This window comes from Pholcus phalangioides, unplaced genomic scaffold (assembly GCF_987345545.1).
Source record: "Pholcus phalangioides strain wild (caught in Gottingen) unplaced genomic scaffold, Ppha-v1.0 ptg000017l_1, whole genome shotgun sequence".
Classification (NCBI taxonomy): Eukaryota; Metazoa; Arthropoda; class Arachnida; order Araneae; family Pholcidae; genus Pholcus; species Pholcus phalangioides.
In genome coordinates this window covers 68,152,977-68,164,336 of record NW_028301610.1, presented here as the reverse complement: position 1 = coordinate 68,164,336, position 11,360 = coordinate 68,152,977, and the positions used below count along the sequence as shown (strand labels likewise).

Below are 11,360 nucleotides of genomic sequence, written 5' to 3'. Positions count from 1 at the left end.
TTCCGCGAGAGAAACAAGTTTCCGTAATAATGTATGGTATAAAAATTTGTATATTTTCTTAGTTTAAAGCCTTGGCACCTTGTTTTACTTACTAAAAAAATTTAATCGATGTATATATACTTTTCACTTCTATTACTGTGAGTGCGGTGCCCCTCGAAAAGCGGGGCCCAGTGCGACCGCAACCTGTTGCACACCCACTAAGGGCGGCTCTGCATCTACGCTCATTCACGCGTGTAAGAATGGTCGAGGGCATCTTCGTCGAAAATGACATCTCGATCGATCATTTCTTCGATGAAATAGATTCGTCGTTCCAATGATTATTCGCATTAATATTCTCGTTTATCGTCGAGGTTACCACGAGATATGTCATCGATGTTGTTTGATCGATAGAACAATCTATCTTATACAGTGATACCTTGGCTATCGAAGATGATTCGTTTATACAAATACAAATACAAATACAACGCCACAACAGGCAAAATGCCCAACGAGGTGGCTGATAAAAAAGATGCCCATAAAAATATGGTTGTCATATGTTTCAAAAATACAGCAACCCAATTAAAAATGCAATTAACACAAATTACAAACAATATATACACATGATAAAATATTATACAATGCCCATAAAGAATACTTATGGTTGTCTTATTCTAAGAATGGATAGCTTCTCGATTTACCCCAACATGTTTATCGTATTTCTTTTTAAACGTGTCAATTGTGTTACAATTTACTACCTCCGGGGGTAAGCTATTCCATTTATTAACAACCCTATTGGAGAAAAATTCCCTGCGACACCATAACCTTGCATTGTCCCTCACCAATCGATACTGGTGTCCCCTTGTAAAAGCAGTCGATTGGCGGTGTACTAAAAGTTCATGGTCCATCCTATCCATCCCATTGAAAATTTTGAACACTTCGATCATATCTCCTCGACACCTGCGTTCATCCAATGTAAACATATTCAAAAAATGAAGTCTTTCTTCATAACTCAAGCCCTGTGTGCCAATAAGGACACGCGTAGCTCTTCTCTGCACCCCTTCAACCAAGTCTATGTCCCTCTGTAGGTATGGTCTCCAAAACCTTACAGCATACTCCAGTCCAGGACGAACTAAGCCTCGAAAAAGCGGAAGAATGACTTTAGGAGAACGCGAAGAGACCTTTTTGAAAATGAGACCAAGCATTCTATTCGATTTTTTGACAACCGCTGAACAATGTTCAGAAAACTTAAGTCGCTCGTCAATGAGAATTCCCAAATCGGTGACTCTAGTTGCATCCGGGATAGTGACACCATTCAACTCGTAAGAGAACCGTGGGTTGTTCGAACCAAAATGAGCGACCATGCACTTATCTACGCTAAACGTCATGCTCCATTCATTTGCCCATGCTGCAATCTTGTTTAAGTTGGTCTGGAGCAACTCCCTATCGCTTTGATTCCCGATTACCCCCATTAGCTTCACATCATCTGCGAATTTGCTAGTAATTCCATCGATACCCTGATCGAGTTTGTCGATAAAAAGTGAAAAAAGTATGGGGCCAAGGACACTTCCCTGAGGAACTCCACTTGTGACGTCTGTCCAACCAGAGAATTCCCCGTTCACCATAACTCGTTGCGACCTATCTCTTAACCACGATTCTATCCAATTCAGCAAGTTGCCCCCTATTCCAATCTCGTGTAAACGCTTCAAGAGTTTGCCATGTTGGACCCGATCGAATGCCTTCTGGAAATCAAGGTAAACAACGTCGACATTTTTGCTCTTACCCAAAGCCTTAGTCACGTAATCATAGAAGCAAAGGAGGTTAGTTACACATGACTTCCCCTTCCTGAACCCATGCTGATTATCCGACAATACATTATTCTCGTCTATCCACTTCACAAACTGCCTTTTGATGATAATTTCCAAAATTTTCGAGAGGGAGCTCGTCAAACTCACTGGACGATAATTAGACACCACTTCTCTACTACCCTTCTTAAATATCGGAACAACGTTAGCCAGTTTCCAATCTCTCGGGACGATACCCTCAGCAACACTACTCCTGTATATCTGTGCGACTGGCCCCAACAATTCATTAGCACCTTCCCTGAGAACCCTGGGATAGATATCATCTGGTCCTGGTGCTTTGCTTGCACATACATTTCTTAGAAGATTTAGGACCTCCACGTCTTCCACTTGAATATCGTTGAGCGTTTTATTACCCCATGCAACACCCGTATATCGAATATCATTATCTCCATTAAAAACCGACGCGAAAAAGTCATTGAAAGCACTACACATGCCTACATTGCTCTCTACTTTTGAGCCTCCTATCGAGAGGGGGCCAACTGTCCCCTTACATCCATTATTGACGTATCGAAAAAATGATTTTGGGTCAGAGCCAATGTTATCTGCCAACCTAGATTCAACTTGCTTTTTACTATCCCTTATCGCTTTCTTCAACAGTCTTCTTTTATCAGTAAACAATGATAGGTCACCTCGTCCACTTTAAGAAACACGTTAGCCGAAACGTGTTTTCCCATCACGTTTCGGCTAACGTGATTTTTAGAAAAAAGATTTCCCATCACGTTTTTCAGGTTTCTATGGAAAATTGTTTGATTCGTTTCAGGGGTTCTTCCCATTAAAGATAAGTTTTTTTAAACACCAAGGGGAAAGCTAAAAACAAAAAGCTGACCGAAGACTAAAATAAACTTGAAAATTGGATAAAGAAGAATCTACAAGATCATGAGAGGTACAACTAAAGATTTTATTTTATACCAATTTACACAACCTACACCAGCTGTAATCCACTAAAGCTGGTGTTGACATTGATGTTCGTAGGGTGTTTCCCGTCCGTTTGATTTCGTTAGCTCATTTCTGTGTCTGCGACATGCAGAAAAAGATAAGCTCCTAGAATGTGTACAGACTATTCAATTTGATGCTAAGTCTTGCACTGAAAGAAAGCGTGCTGTGATATAACATAGGCTCCTTTTTTTCAATTCATTTTCTAGTAGCTGAATTTTTCATTTTACATGAAATAGTTGAAAGAATGAATATATATTATGAATATTATTATTCATGAAGAGTTTAGAAATATATAGAAGTGGAGGTACATTTGGAAGATTTCGAATTGGACATGAGTTATTCGGGCTAGAATAACAGTAATTCTGAGAGAGACGGTTGACGCTCAAATTCAATTCACGACACGGCTGTTTTACGTTATTGCTTGCATCCATTTAAAAAATAAATGTTTGCAAGCCGAGGCGTTCGTTAGCCGAGGTATCACTGTACGTAAAAGACAGACTAAGATGTAATTTTTTTTTCAATTCGATTTGGGTTTCGTTCCATTTTGTTTTTCCGCCGTTTTCGAGAAGTGGCAAAATAGAATCATTGAAACGAGAGGAAGCATGAAATACAGTGATACCTGAATTTTACCACCTTCTGATTCTTAATGACCAATCATCCATACGTAAGAATCACGTTAAGAATCGAGCTCCGAATGCAACCACGGTGTGATTTTTAAAAGTTATTCTTAAGGTCACGTGACGATGGACACGCCGAAAAATTCCCCTTTTTGGGAATTTCATACGAAACAAGTGAGCTCAACCTTTACGACAGTGCGGGCCACTTCATTGGTTTGAAAATGTGCCGCAGGTCACTTGAGTGATCTGTAGATATGCCGTGGGTAACTCAAGTTACCTGTAAATGTACCGCGGGGCCACTTAAGTGATCTGGAAATGTACTGAACCAGAACCTCCTACAGATAGAAGGCCTCCGCACTCAGCTTGTGACGTCAGTAAGCAGTCCATTTTCCCTCAGAATATTCAGGTAAAAAAAAATTCTCTGCTCGTGCCAGTATCATTGTTGTGAGGAAAAGAAATGATCGGGTTCAGAATTGGCGATTTCTATGCCCCACATTCAATCAATATGTGGTATTTGTGAGCCAATCAGGAAGATTCTACGCCAAAATAAGAAGAAACGAAATGGGATGCTGTGTTTCAAAATGTGGCAAACTTGCTAGGTAGTCTGAATGACGTTTATGGCAAACAGTGCAGAGGCCTTCTATCTCTAGGAGGTGATGACTGAACACCCCATTTAGCCATGTGGAACTGCAACGCGAGTCGCTTAAGTGCAGGCGCGGATCTAGGGTGATGCGTTGGGAGAGGCGATTGCGATTTATTGTTTGTAGAATCGTCCCGTATTTTACGGGATTACTGGACATGAGCAACCGGACACGTCTCCACGTTAATGTTCCTAAGGGAATTACGGGAGAAATAAATTTTTCCTTCGTTTTTTGGCTCTAGGGAGGGGCAATCCCCCCCCCCCCCGAATCCTCACATGCTTAAATGATCTGGAAATGTGTCGCTGTCGCTTTAGTGATCTACAAATTTGCCATTTAGTTTATTTTTATAAAATTAGGCTTGAAGTCACGGGCCACATCAGATAATTCCAAGGGCCACAGTTTGAGCATATATGATATAAGCTTATTCTACGATACAATTCAAGAAATGCAAGTATGCGGGGAAAAAATGATAAAAATACGACAAAATTTTTTTATATCAAACGCATTAATGTAAAAAAAAACAATGTGGAAGCATATATCCAAAATTATTTGAAGGTAGAGGATCTCCCAAGATCATGAATTATGAAATTAACAATTCATGCAAAAAAATCAAAATCAGCATTCATAGTAAAAGCAAATGTTGACAATGACTCTATGTACAAATATCTCGATATCAAAAAAGTGGTACACATGCAATCGATACGCAGCAAATGCAAAATTATTAGTTGAAATATTTTGTATTTTTGCGTTGAATATGATATGACAATTATTTTTTCTTACTTTTTCTACCTCGGCTAACGAACATTTTCATTGATATGGATGCACTCGGTAACATGAAACAATGATGCCGTGAGCTGAATTTCAGTGACAATAATCATCAGAATTACTGTGGCACATCACATCCCACACTGGACCGATACTACAAGCGATGCAACCTGCAACTCGAGGAATATATATTTAGGAAAGAGAGGGCAGTTCTCTCTTTCTCTCTGGAGTCCGCAAGGACAGTTGAATTATGAAAATTAGAGCAAAATTGGTGGCACAAAGTTGTGATTATTGACAACAAGTGATACTACGGGTTTAAAAAAAAATAAATAAATAAAAAAATTAAAAAAAAACACACACACACACACACACACACACACATTTAGAAACACCCAATGCACCGATTTGTAGTGGATAACATATAAATATACACTTGCCAGATCTCTTTCAGAAAACCCTAAATGGTCTCTAACTAAAGGAGACTCAATTTTTGATACACACCAAAAACTTGCAAATCACCAATAATTTTCTAATAAACACGCGGGATATAACTGGGAAGGTCCATTCTTACACAATATTACCTCTACATACTTATACTTTCCTACCAGCATTTTTCCGAACTTCAACTTTCGCAACCATTCACCGCTAGAACGCGTTGACGTTTGGAAATCGTGTGTGGCACAATGTTGAAACCTTGGCACAAAGTTGTACCATATTGTGGTACCGTCTCACCATCCTCGGTTATCGGCCAAAGTGGTATTCCGGGACCCTATCAATGAGAAAATTGTTGCCCTGTATCTCCTGAGGCCAACAGAAAAATCTCATGTTTCTAAGAGCAATATTCGATAAGATATTTGAATTCAAAAATCTGAGAAAAGTTATGAAAGAACAGCAAAGACTATCGGACAACACTCCTTTCCCTCATTTATGATGTTCTTTCCAAATTTTTCTCCGATTTTTGAATTCAAATATCTCAGCGAATATTGCACTTAGAAATTTGGATTTTTTTTTTTAGTGAGAGTAGTGTGTAGAGGCTTTAGGAATTTGGCCCAGCCAAAAAATTCGTAAGCCGAGGCGTTCGTTAGCAGAGGTTTACCTAAAAGTTACAGCGATACCTCGGCTTACGAATTTTTCGGCTAACGAAGAGTTGTTCGTGATTTTTCTGCCTTGTCTAACGAATACGGATTCGACTAATGAACATTTTTTAGGCATGGATGCACGCGCTAACAGAAAACAGTCAGCTGTTTTCGTGAGCTGAATTTTAGCGTCAATCGTCACATCAGAATTACTGTCACTCGAGCCCGAATAACTCGTGTCCGACCCAGAATCTTCTTCCAGATGTACCTCCACTTCTTTTTCGGTAAGTTTTTGAACCATTTCATGTAAAATGAAAAATTCAGCCAATATAGAAAAAACATTGAAAAAAAATAGCCTATGTTCTCAGAGCCCGCTTTCTTTCAGTGCAAGACTCTTTTAGAATCAAACTGAACAGTCTGAATATTCTAGAATCTTATCGTTTCCATCTGCGTATATCATACACAGAAATGAGCTGACCGAATCACAAATGGATGGGGACACCTATGAACTTGGGTTGTGTCAACACCAGCTTTAGTCTACTAGTTTTGTAAAAAAACTAGTAGACTAAAACTAAACATCAATATATCTCACCTTCCTGTAAATTTCCATTTATCCAATTTTGAAGCTGTTCATTTTGGCCTTAAATTAGTTGTCTTTTTGCAGCGTGCCTTGGTGTTTTAAAAACTTACCTTTAAATTTTGGGGGGGGGGGATGAAAATCAAACTATTGTCCATAGAAATCTATGGGGAATCGCATTTCGAGTAATGAATGTGATTCCGAAGCGATTAATTTTCGTTAGCCGAGGTCTGTACTCCTTGGGAGAACAAATCTGTACCTCAGAACCATACTGTCGAGTGATTTTACAGTATGAAGAGAAAACAATAATACTATATTGTTTTCTCTTCCTACTGTAGAATTACTCAAATGGACATACGATAGATAGTATGGTTCCGAGGTACAGTTACTATGGCCCTAAACTATAGAATGGGAACTACAAGAATATAGTAATATCTCAAAATTGACGAAAATGGGCATGCGATAGTATCGTTCTGAGGTACAGAAATAACAATAATAAGAGGAGCTACATAAATATAAAAAAGGAGAAACGTGGGAGCACAAACCTTAGCGTGGGCCACATCATCATCATCAACAACAAAAGCCGGATTGATAAAAAAGCAACAGATCAATAAATTGTATGTAACGATGCACATGCGCCGAGCCAGCCAGCCACTGTATTTGAAGACTGCTCCAATCTCACGCTTGTCGCTTATTTGGTCGCCCTTTAGCAACAACCTCATCATTCTCGCTGCGTTTTGCTCCCGAATCTCACCATCTGGTAAGTCTTTTCTGCTGTATATTCTCAAACATATCTCCGTCCTAAACTTTCATTTTTTTTCCCATTCAGACTTCATTTCGGAGCGAATCGCCTTTCTTCGAGTGGTTACTCTATAAACGTGCAGCGTACGATATTTTGCGACTTGTTGCTTGATGATGGACATCGTTAGCTAAAAGCATTTTCGTTTTGTTTTTCACCATGAAACACGTGGTTTTTGTTTAATAACAATTAGCACTCGGTATTTAAAACTAAAATTATATATATTACTTAAGGGAACTTGATACCTTTAACACTATGCTCTAATAGAAATATCATTGAAAATGGCATTTAACCATTGGTTTACGGTAAAACCCCTCTTAACGGATACCTCCCTCAGATGCGGTCACCCCCCCCCCCTTTTTACGGCCAAATAATAATTTCTCCCTGTATAATAAAAGAATACATTTCAAACCCCTGATTAACGGTCAACCCTCTTTTACGGACGAATTTATTTGTTCCGCCAGTGTCCACAAAAGAGAGGTTTTACGGTATTTCAATTTCTTTACATATGTTCTTGATTGTATGTGCTATCTTATGACGGTAAAAAGTTTTACATATCTTAGCTACTTAATATTTTGTAAATTTTCAAAAAAAAGCATTAAAATCAACTTCGCGCTCAGGATAAAATACAACGAAACCCCTCTTAACAGACTACCCTCAGATGCGTCATCTCTCTTATACGGCCAAATTATAATTTACCCCATATAATGAAAGCATGCATTTCAAACCCCCGATTAACAGTCATTCCTCTTTTACGGATGAATTTTTATTGTCCCACCGGTGTCCGCAAAAGGGGTTTAACTGCACCATGACATCAATGCAATTGATTGATAAAAATCAATTCAAAATAATGGAAACTGTGTTCAGTTCATGAAACGAAGCTAAATTTTGAGACATCGTTGACTCGATCTTGATTAAAATTGAATTTTAAATCTAAAAATTTTAGAAATTTCAAATTTAAGTTTAAATATTCAATTTTAAATAAGATTGAGTCAACGAAACTTTTTCTTCATTTCATGAACTGAACAGTTTCTTTTATTTTGAATCAATTTTTATTCAATTAAATTGATGTCATGGTATTTTATCCTAATCTGTTTTTAATACTTTTGTTTAATAAAAAAATTAACTATTAGAGAATATTTAAAATTTTATACTGACATAGGATAGCGCATACAATCAAGAACATGTGTAAAAAATTTGAAATAAATCAATGGTTATAAATACTATTTTTATTAGAGCAAAGTGTTTCATCGTGTTAAAGGTATCCCTAAAACGAAAAGAAACGGTAACGACAGTTTTTAAAAACAAAGTTGTGTTTAAAAATTAGAAATTTCATTACTTTTTCCCGTGTTTCACCCTTAGGGATTTTCATTTCGGGGAATATGTTCAGGGCCGCCCTTACCAGACGCGGTGCGAAAATTATTTCGGGGCTCCTTAACCCCAATTTTGTATCTTTTGTGGATGGAAGGGAATCGGCCTCCAAAGATTCATGCATTACCACAGAATATACAGGAATGCTGAAAATTATCTATTTACCAATGAAAATTCAGAATTAGCGTGAGAAAAAAAATTCTATTATTGAGGAAAATTCAGAATTAATGGGAGAAAAATCCCAGATTGGATGAAATTCAGAATTTTTTAAAGAAAAATCCCAGAATGGAACAAAATTCAGAATGAATGACAGAAAAAATTTCCGGAATCGATGAAGCCTCACAATTAATGAGAGGAAAAATCACAGAATATTGAAAATATGTTTGATATACAGTATATCAATATTAGCTGGGCTGGAAGAGATTTCGGCAACGGGATAAGTCCAATGGCAAAGTTCTGGCGTTCATTCATTCAGCATATCAATATTTTTTCACTTGTATTACGATAAGTGCGGGGCCTTCAAGCCTCTGGGCCCGGTGAGACTGCACCTGTCGCACACCACTAAGGGCAGCTCTGGATATGTTACAGTAAATGTGATAAATCCTGTTATCACACATAACAATCGGTTGTTATGGATAATCACTGAGCATTTTAGTAAGTTTAATAAATTTCCCTAAATTTTTCACTTTTTCCTGCGATTATGTACAGTACCCAAGCGTCGGTGGTAAATTTAATAAGTACTAAAAAATTATCACTTTCACCGGTGATTATGCATAATACCCAAACGTCGCGTCGTTGGTAAACGTTATAAATCGTACAATATCCCAGAATATTGTTATACATCATAATTCATTCATGTCTTGTATCATCATATCGCGGTACGATCGTAAAATACGTTATCATCATATCGGGGTCCGGCTATGTTCATCCCACATACATGTACTAGACCTGCGTTTCTCAACCTATGTTCCGCGACGACGGCATTGGTGGTCCTCATGCAGACTCAATAATTTAATTATCACTGAATGACAAATTATTCAACCGTTTTAATGGATATCAGTAATATCCATATGGGTTCAAATAAAAATTTTCCTTTCATACTTCGGTTCATCATATCTCATCGAGGAAAATGCGGTAAATTGCTATGGGATATCACAAAATTCTACCAAAAAAAAACGCAATTTATTGCCTTAAAATGCAATTTTCTAATTAATTCGGAAATTGCTGATGAGGAAGGGGAAATAAAGGGCTATTGCAAATCGCAGTAAAGAAAAATATACAAAAATGACCACATTTCATTGACAAAAACACAGTGAACTGGGATCTGAAATAGGGTAAAATACGGGACATTACCAATTGTCACCAAAAATGTTGCCGTTGGTACAATCACCAATTTTTGTTAAAATTGCTGAAAAACTGGGAAAAAAACGTCGAACCTGACGTATATGTAGGATAATATTTTTTTTACCATACACTTATTATTATATGATTTATATACTGTTTATATGAAAACGCTGTGTGTATTGACGATTTAAGTAAATATTGAAAATTCAAATAAGCATCGTTGGCAAAACGGGACAAATGTATAAATAAAATCGGAATCCCGTAATACGTGACACAAGTGATCCGTAAAATTGTTTCAGACATTTTACTGGTACTTGGGTTCAGAAATAGAGAGAGAGGTTGAGAAACACTGTACTAGACCCATTTTTGTTCCTTATTTATCAAATTCATCAATTACACTCTAGGATATTATGCATAATCACAAATAAAGGCGATAAATTTCAAGTTTTTATCAAATTTACCAGTGGCACTTGCTTATTAAGCATAATCACCTGTAAAAATTATGATGTTTTCAGTATTTATCAAACTTACCAACGACGCTTGGGCATATATGCATATTCACCGGTAAAAGTGTAAATTTAGCAAACTTACCAGGACGTTTGGAAAGTATGCATAATAACCGATTTATCACATTTACAGTAACAGATATACCGTTCATGGGCCGCAAAAATTGTTATTTTGAATTTAGGAATCCCATTAGATCAAAATATTGATCCCTAACATCCATTTACCGTGTGTAACGGTCCTCGAGTAACTATTTAAACGTTTACCAGTTAGACCAGCGTTTCTCAACTTGTGGTCCGCGACGATGATATGAGTGGTCAGCAGGCAATCTCGATAATTCAATTCCCTCTGAATGAAAAATTATTCAACCATTGTAATATTGATATTAGTAATACCCATATGGGTTCAATTAAAAATATTCCTTCATATTGAGGTTCACTATACATCATCGAGGAAAATGCAGTAAATTGCGATCGAAATACGGGATATCACTAAATTTTTCAAAAAAATGCAATTTATTACCTTAATGCAATTTTATAATTACTTTTACAATCTCTGAAGGGTAAAGATGTAAATGACTGCTACACAAATCACAGAAAAACATAATGTATTAAACAGGGCCGCCTTTACCTGACACGTGGTCCGTTGCCGCGAAAATAATACGTGGCGATTTGCGTCTCAACAATTTCGAGGCGCCAAAAATTTTTAGGACCCCCTTTTCGTGGGGCCCCTTAAGAATGGGGCAGACAGGGCTCCAGTTATGGGGCCCGGTGAGTTTCTCATTATTTTATTTTTCAAGCTATAAATTCACTATAAAAAGGCCCGTGAAAAGTCTGGTCTGGGGGTAAACTAAAAGTCCCAGCCTAGGGGCCTACTGCAGAATGTGGGA

At 37.5% G+C, this 11,360-nt stretch overlaps 1 protein-coding gene across 1 annotated transcript in view; it reads left to right on the top strand.

The window, feature by feature from the left end:
• Nucleotides 1-7,135: 7,135 nt before the first annotated feature.
• LOC149074677 (xibalbin-1-like) overlaps nucleotides 7,136-11,360 on the top strand; it is a 50,289-nt gene continuing 46,064 nt past the window's right edge. The window contains exon 1 of the mRNA XM_089247141.1: nucleotides 7,136-7,213. The gene's annotated coding sequence lies outside the window, so the exon portion shown is untranslated. The remainder of the gene's footprint in view (nucleotides 7,214-11,360) is intronic.